This window comes from Dendrobates tinctorius, unplaced genomic scaffold, assembly GCF_039654945.1.
Source record: "Dendrobates tinctorius isolate UK_male_01 unplaced genomic scaffold, ASM3965494v1 ptg000162l, whole genome shotgun sequence".
Classification (NCBI taxonomy): Eukaryota; Metazoa; Chordata; class Amphibia; order Anura; family Dendrobatidae; genus Dendrobates; species Dendrobates tinctorius.
In genome coordinates, this window is record NW_027361829.1 from 19,322,824 (window position 1) to 19,335,492 (window position 12,669).

Consider the following 12,669-nt stretch of genomic DNA (forward strand, 5'->3'; position numbering starts at 1 on the left):
GCACCAAAACATAAAAAAAGACATAAATGAGGTATCGCTGTAACCGTACTGACCTGAGCAATAAAACCTTATCAATTTTACCACACGCGGAACGGTGTAAACGCACCCCCCAAAAAGAAATTCTTGAAATGCTGGTTTTTGTTCATTCTGCGTCCCAAAAATCGAAATAAAAAGCAATCAAAAAATGTCACATGCCCGAAAATGATACCAATAAAAACGTCACCTCGTCCCGCAAAAAACAAGACCTCACATGACTCGGTGGGTCAAAATATGGAAAAATTATAGCTCTCAAAACGTGGTGATGGCAAAAACTATTTTTACAATAAAAAGCGTCTTTTAGCGTGTGACATCTGCCAAACATAAAAACCGCCATAAATAGTAAATCAAACCCCCCATTATCACCCCCTTAGTTATGGAAAAATAATAAAATTAAAAAAATGTATTTATTTCCATTTTCCCATTAGGGTTAGGGCTAGTGTTAGGGATAGGGCTGAGATTATGGTTAGGGGTGTGTTGGGGTTAGGGTTGGAGTTAGAATTGGGGGGTTTCCACTGTTTGGGCACATCAGGTGCTCTCCAAACGCAACATGGCTTCTGATCTCAATTCCAGCCAATTCTGCGCTGAAAAAGTCAAATGGTGCTCCTTCCCTTCCAAGCTCTGCCATGTGCCCAAACAGTGTTTTACCCCCACATATGGGGTATCAGCCTACTCAGGACAAATTGCAAAATAACTTTTGGGGTCCAACATCTCCTGTTACCCTTAGGAAAATAAAAAATTGGGGGCAAAAATATTTTTGTGGAAAAAAATATGATTTTCTTATTTTCACGCCCGGGCGTCATAAACTTCTGTGAAGCACTTGGGGGTTCAAAGTGCTCACCACACATCTAGATAAGTTCCGTGGGGGGTCTAGTTTCCAAAATGGGGTCACTTGTAGGGAGTTTCAACAGTTTAGGCACATCAGAGGCTCTCCAAACGCGACATGACACCTGCAGACCATTCCATCAAAGTCTGCATTCCAAAACGTCACTACTTCCCTTCCGAGACCCGACGTGTCCCCATACAGTAGTTTTCTCCCACATATGGGGTATCAGTGTACTCAGGACAAATTGGACAACAACTTTTGGGGTCCAATTTCTCCTGTTACCCTTGGGAAAATAAAAAAATTGGGGACTAAAAGATCATGTTTGTGGAAAAAATATGATTTTTTTAATTTTCACGCCCGGGCGTTATAAACTTCTGTGAAGCCCTTGGGGGTTCAATGTTCTCACCACACATCTAGATAAGTTCCTTGGGGGTCTAGTTTCCAAAATGGAGTCCTTTGTGGGGGGTTTCCACTGTTTAGGTACATCAGGGGCTTTCCAAACGCGGCATGGCATCCATTCCCAATTCCAGCCAAAAAAGTCAAATGGCACTGCTTCCCTTCCAAGCTCTGCCAAGCGCCCAAATAGTGGTTTACCCCCACATATGGGGTATCAGCGTACTCAGGATAAATTGCACAATAGCTTTTGGCATCCTGTTACCCTTGGAAAAATAAAAATTGAGGGTGAAAAGATCATTTTTGTGGAAAAAATATGATATTTTAATTGTACGGCTGTACGCTATAAACTTCTGTGAAGCCCTTGGGGGTTCAAAGTTCTCACCACACATCTAGATATGTTCCTTGGGGGGTCTAGTTTCCAAAATGGTGTCATTTGTGGGGGGTTTCCACTGTTTTGGTAAATCAGGGGCTTTCCAAATGCAACATGGTGTCCGATCTCAATTCCAGCCAAAAAAGTCAAATGGCGCTGCTTCCCTTCCGAGCTCTGCCATGCGCCCAAATAGTCGTTTACACCCACATATGGGGTATCTGCGTACTCAGGACAAATTGCACAATAAGTTTTAGGGTCCTGTTACCCTTGGGAAAACAAAAATTGGGAGTGAAAACATCGTTTTTGTGGAAAAAATATGATTTTTTAATTGTATGGCTGTATGTTATAAACTTCTGTGAAGCCCTTGTGGGTTCAAAGTTCTCACCTCATATCTAGATAGGTTCTTTGGGGGTCTAGTTTCCAAAATGGGGTCACTTGTGGGGGGTTTCCACTGTTTAGGCACATCAGGGGCTCGACAAACGTGACATGGCGTCCGATCTGAATTCCAGCCAATTTTGCATTGAAAAAGTCAAACGGCGCTCCTTCCCTTCTGAGCTCTGCCATGCACAGAAACAGTGGCTCCCCCCCACATATCAGGTATCAGCGTACTCAGGACAAATTGAACAATAACTTTTGCAGTCCAATTTCTCCTGTTACCCTTGGTAAAATAAAAAAAATTGGACCTGAAGTAATTTTTTTGTAAAAAAAAGTTAAATGTTCATTTTTTTAAACATTCAAAATATTCCTGTGATGCACCTGAAGGGTTAATAAACTTCTTGAATGTGGTTTTGAGCACCTTGAGGGGTGCATATTTTAGAATGGTGTCACTTTTGGGTATTTTCTATCATATAAACCCCTCAAAGTGGCTTCAAATGTGAACTTCCTAACTTCCTAACTTCAAACTTCCTAACAAAAAAAAAATTTTGGTTCCAAAATTGTGCTGATGTAAATTAAACATATGTGAAATGTTATTTATTAAGTTTTTTGTGTGCCATATCTCTGTGATTTAAGGGCATAAAAATTCAAAGATGGAAAATTGCAAAATTTTCACCAAATTTCCATTTTTTCCACAAATAAACGCAAGTTATGTCAATGAAATTTTATCACTAACATGAAGTACAATATGTCACGAGAAAACAATGTCAGAATCAGTGGGATCCATGGAAGCGTTTCAGAGTTATTACCTCATAAAGGGACAGTGGTCAGAATTGTAAAAATTGGCCCGGTCACGAACGTGCAAACCACTCTTGGGGGTTAAAGGGAAGGAGCCATCAAAAAAAAATTTTTTCCAGTAATTGAAAAAACGTAAAGAATTAAGGTTTAAATTCTCTTTAAAAATATTATCATTTGTTTTAAATAAGTAAAATATGAAAAATAATTTTAAAAGGTTTGGTATTTCCACTTTTAAACAGTAGGGGAAGCAGCTACTGAAATTCGACAAAAACCTAATGTACAACTAGCTGCAGTAATTATGGTCTGAACCTGCAGACATGAGTGTGATGTCACTCATCCCCTCCCCTTCTGGGTGTTTGCTAAGGGATAAGAGAGGATGACATTTAGGCTGAGTTCACACGTGGCTTTTTTTGCGTTTCCGTGGCGGTTTTAACCGCATGATTTTGCCGCGAAAACGCAAAAAATAAGCATCCCATGCATTCCTATGGGATTCCGCAGTGCTGCGCTAATGCTGCAGTTTTTACCGCTGCGGAATCGCTTTGCGGTAAAAAACGCAGCATGCTCATTAATTTTGCGGAATCGAGGCGATCCCACACCCATAGGAATGCATTGTTCTGCTTACTTTCCGCATGTGGCTGTGCCCACCATGCGAAAAGTAAGGAGAACATTTGCGGATGGTACCCACGGTCCGGAGTAGAGGAGACTGTCCTTCGGGCTTTGGGTACCATATCCCTGTAAAAAATAGAATTTAAAATTAAAAATATTGTTATTCCCACCTTCCCACCTCTCTCCACGCTCCTGGTCCCAGTAAGCCTTTGCGAGCGATGACGTCCGTTCTCACGGTCATTCGCACGACGTCATCGTGAATGACCGCGAGATGTCGAGATCCCGCGAGAACAGACGTCATTGCGGTAATTGTCGCAAAGGATTACAGGGATCGGGAGCGTGGAGAGAGGCGGGAAGGCTGCGCGGGACGTCGGAAGGTGAGAATAACAATATTTTTTTTTATTATTATTTTTTACATTCTATCTTTTACTATTGAGGCCGCATAGGCGGCCTCAATAGTAAAAAGTTGGTCACACTCGTCAAACACTATGTTTGACGAGTGTGACCAAAATGTCAATCAGTTCTCCAAGCGATGCTCCAGATCGCTTGGAAAACGCTAGCAATTCTGCAAGCTAATTACGCTTGCAAAATGATAGTTTTTCCATGGGAAAATCGCGGGAATTTAAAATGCGATTTTCCCGCGGAATGGAATTCCGGAATTCTCGCGGTAATTTCCGCGAGAGTTCCGCTACGTGTGAACCCAGCCTTAGGAACACAGTGAGCAGCCATTTTGTTGGTAACTGCAATGTATACTGACAAGTAGACGATCACCGAGGATGGCAGGCAGCAAGGATTCTGGGAGATATATGGTGGAGGGAGCAGGGTGACAGCAGCACAGACATGGCTATGACTAAGAACATTTTTGTTCGAAACATCTGATTTGAATGTTTGTTGCTGGAACTTTTTGTTTGATTACCACAGCCGCTTTTTCCGAGCACCATCCTGGAGTCCACAACCAAAACCACAGGAATTCATAATAGTGAGCTGAATACTTTTTTTCTTTTCTTCTTTATTGACAGCAGCACAGAGTATTTCAGGAGAGGAATGTGCTGGTCTATGGGGGGGTGCACCCTGTTCGGTGCGTGGAGCAGCCAGGGATTGTACATAGAGCACTGTCTTTTATACACATGGATGGACCGTCTGCTTGTCTGCTCCACAGAAATCCAGGAAACGTTTCTGCTGATTGATGGCCTGTTCTGATCCAGACTTTGCATGCAAAGACCCCATTCCCCTCCTCAGATCCTGTCTTCTCCATCCTGTCCTGGCGATGTGTGAAAGCGAGACGACAGGCACAGTCCCAGGTGACGCTGGGAAGCAGGCTGGGGGGGGAATGTAGACATATAGTAACGATAAAAATGAGACCCCTCTCTTCAGCTGCCTCACCAGCCCTCCCCTGACTGCACCTAATTGGAGGTCATGCTGCCCCTTTATTACCCCAGACCCATGTGCTCAGCCAGAACCACCCTAGAATGGGTCCCCTTTCTGCAGATAATACTGCCATAGTATTCTCACATAATGCCACCATATAGATCACACATAATTCCGCCATATAGTTTACACATAATACCGCCATATAGATCGCACATAATACTGCCATATAGATCACACATAGCGCCATAGTGTTCTCACGTAATACCACCATATAGATCACACATAATACCGCCATATAGTTCACAACTAATACCGCACATATAGTTCTCACATAATACCACCATATAGTTCACACCTAATGCCGCCATATAGTTCACACATAATACCGCCCATAGAGTTCTCACATAATACCGCCATATAGTTCACACCTAATACCGCCATATAGTTCTCACATAATGCCGCCATATAGATCTCACATAAATCCGCCATATAAATCTCACATAATGATGCCATATAGATCTCACATAATACTGTCATATAAGTCTCACATAATAGTGTTGTATAGATCACACCTAATACCGCCATATAGATCACATATAATAACACCATAGTGTTCTCACATAATACCGCCATATAGTTCACACATACTACTGCCATATAGCTAACACATAGTACCGCCATATAGTTTTCACATAATACTGTCATATAGCTAACACATAATATCGCCATATAGTTCTCACATAATACCGCAAGATAGATCTCACATAACACTGTCATATAATTCTCACAGAATACTGCCATATAGATCATACATAATACAATCAGTATCACACATGGGATTAGATACACAGCTCAGCAGACAGTATCATACAGGAGTGGATTAGATACACAGCTCAGCAACAGTATCATGCAGGAGAGGATTAGATACACGGCTCAGTAGACAGTATCACACAGGAGAGGATTAGATACACGGTTCAGCAGACTGTATCACACAGAAGAGGATTAGATAGACGGCTCAGCAGCCTGTATCACACAGGATAGGATTAGTCAGGTGCTCAGGTCCTGCTCCAGATTCCATTGGTCCAGCTAAAGATCTGGAGACTTCCGGAAGGTCCCGTTTGCTATAAAAAGCGTGCATGGCTGTTCCGTCATGCGCTAGTATAGTCATACTTGCTGCTGTGTGTATGTTGATGGATGCATGGACTGGTGAATGACTCATCTGAAACCCTTGGATATTATGATTGTGTGAGGGATTGAGTTATAGCCAGTACCAGCGCCAGCGCGCTGTTGCTCCTCAGGCACACTTGCTAGCATCCTACATCGCGCCTGCATTACAGCAGTGTCACTCTGCATCACTATCCATGCCGCGCTGCAGTAGCAGCCTTTGGTGCGTTCGCGGTTGCAACGCTATTCACATGGTTGACACGGTAGGTCTAGTCGGATGTAGTACCGCCATCTTGGGCTACTCCTGTGACCATTTACCGCGTGTGTTTTGCTGTGCTCCTGTTATTCTAACAGGCTCAGCGTTATTGTGTTTTCCTTTTGTTGTTGCAGCTCTGTGAGTTCAACAGGGATTGCTCTGTGCACCTGGGTGTCGTCTAAACCCTGTGCACACTACCGCCTTATTGCTCTGCCACCATCTAGCTGCAGTTTTTCCATCTACCGCACGGTGGACCCCGAGCGGCGAACGCACTTTATTTATATTTCTATTTAGTGCGTTCCACCGTTCCTAACACATGGTCACTGGACAGTCCTCCTTCTATACCCCTGAGCTCTAAATTCAGACCTTTGGGGCTTCATGAGTTGTGGAATAAAAGTGTGCTAGATGTTACGGTTCTGCAGCACAGGACTAGGATAGAAGGGGGAAACTGACCCTGCACTACAACTAGACTGATACCCTACGATGGAGTGGGCGACCCACTCCTAGCGAATAGACCCACCGATGATCCTCGGTTAATCTCAAGCGAAGACCTATAGATAGGGGGAGGGGTGTCCCAGAAAGACCTAAGGACTGGGTATAAAAATGGGTCACCTCCTAATAGAAAACACAGAGAAGGCTGCAGAAACCAACAGGATAAAGAAACAGACTAGCAGGACCAGAAGTCCCAGCACTGAACAGGTTACAAACACAGAAGGCAAAGCACCAAGCCAGACCTCAAGCGGATTAACACTGTTGCCCAGCAAGGATAGGGAGACAGATGCAGGTTAATAAAGAGTGATACTATCACCTGACCCAAGACAAACCCAGCACCAGAGGAAAAAGACCAGCAGCCTGAACACCATAAGAAAATAGCGGACGGTAAAAAAAAAAAAAAAACAGATTCTAAGAGTACCACCCCTTTAACGAGGATCTCCCGGATCCTCTAGGCCTGGCCTTATTCGGAAATCTCCTGTGAAAAAGTTTAATTAACCTTGCGACTGAGACGTTCCCAGCTTACACCCAGGAATTGTCCTCGGGACCGAAACCCTTCCCGGACACGAAATACTGTAACCCTCCTCTGTGCCACTCGGAATCAAGAATGCGTGAAATCTCAAACTCGCAGTCCTCATCAATTGAAGGAGCAGACGGCATAGCCACCTTATCTGTCGTGTCAACTTTCTTCAGCAAAGATACATGAAAAACTGAATTAATTTTCCAAGATGAATTAATGAACACATTAATCCCATATGCATGAGTCTCATGAGGAAAAAAGGAAGAGATCCCAACCATTAAAAAACGATATTTTATTAAACAATCAAGATAAAAATACATTAAAAAAAAGCAAAATACTGTCCAGGGGACACCAAGCGGCGGTAAATGAATCAAAAATTATTGTATTAAATACAAAACCATTAATGCACACAGTATCAAATAAATTCCATATAGCTGCTTATAACGGGTGTGCATTGATGTTTTCGTATTTAATACAATAATTTTTGATTGATTTACCGCCGCTTGGTGTCCCCAGGACAGTATTTTGCTTATTTATTATCTATTTTTATCTTGATTGTTTAATAAAATATTGGTTTTTAATGGTTGGGATCTCTTCCTTTTTTTTTCCCATGAGACTCATGCATATGGGATTAATGTGTTCATTCTATTTGAAGTGCCCAATATGATTTTGGTCATTTTTTGTTCAATCAAGATGAAAGAATGTCTAATCTCACCACTGCCGAGTTGACAATCTGAACCACTTTGAAGGGTCCTACAAACTTAGGACCCAACTTTTTAGAAGGGATCTTCAAACACAGATTCCTAGAGGACAACCAAACCATGTCCCCAACAATAGACTTCGCCTCCCTTCTTCTCGTCAAAATATTTTTTAGACCTCCTATTAACCTGTTTCAGATTATGGCACACACTGGTCCAAACCCTTTCCAAATTTCCAGAAAAACTCTCCTCCTCAGGCACCGCCGCCCCAATCCTAGTAAAAAGACCGAAAGATGGATGCTTCCCAGTACAACAAAAAAAAAGGAGAACACCCAGCCGAAGAAGACGTATGATTATTGAGAGCAAACTCAGCTAATGGTAAATCTTCCAACCACATCTCCTGATTGTCTGCTACAAAACATCTCAAAAACTGCTCAACGTCCTGGTTCTTCCTCTCGGTCTGTCCATTGGACTCCAGATGATAACCTGACAAAAATGACAAATGAACCTTAAGTCTGTTACAAAAGGCACACCAAAATCGAGCCACAGACTGTGGTCCCCTATTGGAGACAATGTCCGTGGGAACACCATGGAGTCTGACAATCTCTTTCACAAATGCCCTGGCAAGTGTCTTAGTGCAGAGTAATTTATTGAATGGATAAACCCAAGAAAAGAGGAAGTACCAGACAACATAAAAAAATACTTAGAAATTTTATTAATCACAATTAAAATAGATTGTATATGAAAAATTATACAGAACACGGCAGAGTGTGCTCCATGCAACTATCAAAAATAGAATCAAGTGAACAGGTATACAAGACAGCAAAAAACACCATATAAGTACAGACCAGAAACATATGACCACTGAGTTCAAGGCAATAAATCCATGTGGATAGAAGAATAGTGGACTAAGATCCGTACATGACAAATACTAATAAAATATGTCATGCAAAGTGCACTGTGTCAAGATATAGAATGCCATAATTCATGAAGTCATGTAAAGTACATTGTGCTAGAATGAGAAATTTGCTGTACTAGGGAAAACCTATAAGCCCAGGAGGTCTCCCCTCTGAATAAATGCCAAAGTGCCTAAAATAAAGTGCTGCAAAAAGTGCAGATAAGGGCCAATATAAATAGGTTTAGCCAAAGGGTTACAAATTATATGGTAAAATGTATACCTGTTGATAGTGGCGAGATTTACAAGATTTATGCATAAAAAAGATGGAGGAGAAAAATATAACACTTGGGGTAAATACGGAGAGGAATAAATGGAGTTTGATAAGCACCTTCAGTCATTCTAGATCAATTGTGCGTAAATTGTTGAGAAATATTTGTTCATTTTACAAGGAGATCCTATTTTTGTCCTCAATGATTCCCGACAAACCAAATATTATTTATAGAAGAAATAGAAGTTTAAAAAATTTGGTAGCACCAAGCAATATAATGCAGAAATATAAAATGTCATATGAAAACGATAATGGCAGCTGGGGCTGTTTTGCATGCAAAGTACCCAAATGCTTGTGCTGTGGAGTGATCCAGGATAATGGAAGGAATTTTTATTCTAACACCACCAATGAGACTTTCCAGATCAAGCACAGGGTTACTTGTCAGTCCACATATATAGTCTATTTATTGGAAAGCCCTTGTGGGCTTCAATATGTGGGAAGGACCATCCAGACAGCACATGCAAGATTGAATAAGCAGAGACAGAACATCCGCTCGGGTAATCAACATAGTGTGTCCCGACATTATGCAGGGAGTCACAATAAGGATCCAGGAAAGATAAGATTGATCATCATTGATCATATTAAGGAGTTAGGTTAAGAGAGGCTGAGTAACCTTATTAAAGTACTGTCACACTTAGCGATGCACCAGCGATATGACGCGGTTAGGATCACTGGTGCATCGCTAAGTGGTCGCTAGTGAGCTGCCACACAGGCAGATCTCACCAGCAACAATATCAGCGGTCGGGGGTCGTTACTTACCTGTCAGACGAGGCGATCCTGACGTCCTCCCGCCCGCGTCCACACGCCGCTCGTCGGCGCCACAGGAAGCCCAGCAGGAAGCTGACGACGAGAAACGGCCCAGGACGTTCTCGCGCGATCAGCGATAACCAGCGGGGGAGCGGTCGGAGGTAAGCATCAGACATAGCGATATCGCTAGCAATATCACTATAACGTCACAAAAACCAGTGACGTTATAACGATATTGCTAGCGATATTGCTTAGTGTGACAGGCCCTTTAGAAGAGGAAGTTACTGGATGTTCAAGTTGGGCACGTTATATCCAGAGGGACTCAATCTCACCATAGAAAAAGTTTCCAGGTAGGGTTAATAGTTTAGTGATTATGATTGATTTCTTTTTTGTGTAATGTGTGAATTTTTAAAAAAATATATGGGGGAAAAAAAAAGTTTTTTTATGAAAAGCTTTTTTTTGGGGGGGTTTTATCTTTTGGATAGGGTGTATTATTAGTTTTTTATGGAATATTGAAGTTGAATGTTGTAATCTGCAATATGTATAATGATTGTATAATGAATACGTTTTTTAATGTTTTTATTGGGGATGTAATGGTTAATGCGTAATATTAAGGGGAGGTTGCATAGAATTGTGGGTTGTTCCAACTAGGGCTACCTTTTAAGGTTGTAACAATGGATTCTTCCTTCATTCCACCTGAGGAAGACGGCTGTGACCGTAGAAACGCGTTGTGGGTATTGGAGGAAGTATAAAAACTGAGTTTTAAACCCCCTTTTCGGTTTCTGCCTCTCCTTTAGCGCTCCTACAAACCGCTTTGTTGCAGCTGTCCTTCAAACTGCACATCCAAGCTCTTACCACCTCTTGTCACCTCCAGCTCAAAAATATTTCCAGAATCCGTCCTTTCCTCAACCCTCAATCTACTAAAATGCTTGTGCATGCCCTCAGGAAAGATATATATCTCTTTGTACCGTGTTAGCCAGTAGATAGAATAATATTTAGAATTGAGAGTCCTCAGTGGTTGATACCTTTTAATGGCTAACTGAAGAGATGGTAACACATTGCAAGCTTTCAAGACTACTCAAGTCTCTTCATCAGGCAAAGACTAAGACAACATCTGAAGAATCACATATTTATGCACAAAACAGCACAGAAATAATGAAACAGATAAGAAAAGTGATCTGAAGCAGAATTGTCATTGTGGGAGAGGGATAAACATAAATATTGGAACAGTTCATAGACAAGGAGTCTGAATGTTTTATTGTCCTCTGATTGGGGTCTGGTTCTGTGTTGTGTGATGCCCCCAGAAGGTCTGAAGCGCAAATTCCTTAATTGATGTAAAAAGACCTAAATCCATGCAACACATTCACTCCTGCACTGAGTGTGTCAAAGGTTGTCATAAATTTATACTCTAGGAGGGTCTGGAAGTATAAATTTATAATAAGACGTCGTGGGAGGATGCAGGGACTGGGGATGGTGACGGTGCTAGAGTCGATGTGGGATCAGAGGTGGGTGCAGACCTCTTACTCACTGGAGCTGTGCTTGGCTGCGACGGTCCTCCACTACGGCAGTGTGAAATTGGAATCACAGCCGCGACGGTCCCTCTCTCCAAAACTTCCAGCTTCTCTATCAATCCTTCCGACACCGGCTCCTCTGCATCTGCGGTGTCTCTGCTCTCAGTAGGTAACTTGCTGGGTAATGACTTCCCTCTTCTGGGCACGCCGTCTGTCTCTTCTGAGCTCCACCCGTTCATGAGTGGAGTTACTTCTGGCTGCTTGAAATGTTTCCTACCACTCTGTTGGAAAGGCTGAAGCTTCTTCTTCGCCCGCACCCATTTTAGGCAGGCATTAGTCTCAGTGGGATGTGGCCTCGACTCAGGCTATGGCCTCCTTCCTTTTGGTGCCAACTTTTGTACACGACGCCCATGAAAGACGGCACCTTCCTCCATTTTCCTCCTTGTCAGTGCTCGGAACTATCTTAAAGTCATTATCAGCCACCATCTTTAACTCTTTCACAGTTGTCACCAGTTCTGTAGCTGCAGGGATTCTGGATTCGATATTGCCAACTACGCCAAATGTAACAAGTAGTCGTGGGCGAGTCCATTAAGCAGCAGTCAGCGTGCACCCCAGCATCTTGCACTTTGAGACCTGGGTGCAATGTAGTACTCACTTCTGTTGCTGAGATTCCCTCAGTCCCTGTCACACCAGCCTCTGGCTCCCAGTTTCCATGAAACACCACAACGTCACAGTTCTTTTCCAACAGTTGAACTTTACTAAACAGCAAGGCATCCATCACATCAGCAACATAGGAAACATTGCCCTGTGTGAACTATCATTTCACTGCCTTCCGGGCAGACTCTAGTATCTCTGTTATTTCTCTCACACAGTACATGGCATATAAATGACATCACAGTACATAAACATTACATTTCACATTAATGAACAATGAGGTGCCGCATGTAATCGCGTGAACAGCGCCCAGGGGAGAGGATGCATGTGAGGTTCCCCTCCACCTCCTTACAGAGTCAAGGACCGATAATACACAGGCCCAGGGGAACATTTCTAAAAAGGGTCTCTGCCTCAATATGTATGCCGCAACTGCTTGAATGCATAATGCACAATAAAGTCGAACCTGTTGAACAAGACCTATGGTCTCCAGTCGTATCTGTAGCCAGATCTGGTCCCATGTACAGGGAGGTAACAAGGGCTTCATAATAAAAAGAGTAAAGAACGAACTTCACAGCACACCCTACACCTGTCTGACTCCTGTTTAGAAGAAGGGTCTCAGGGCA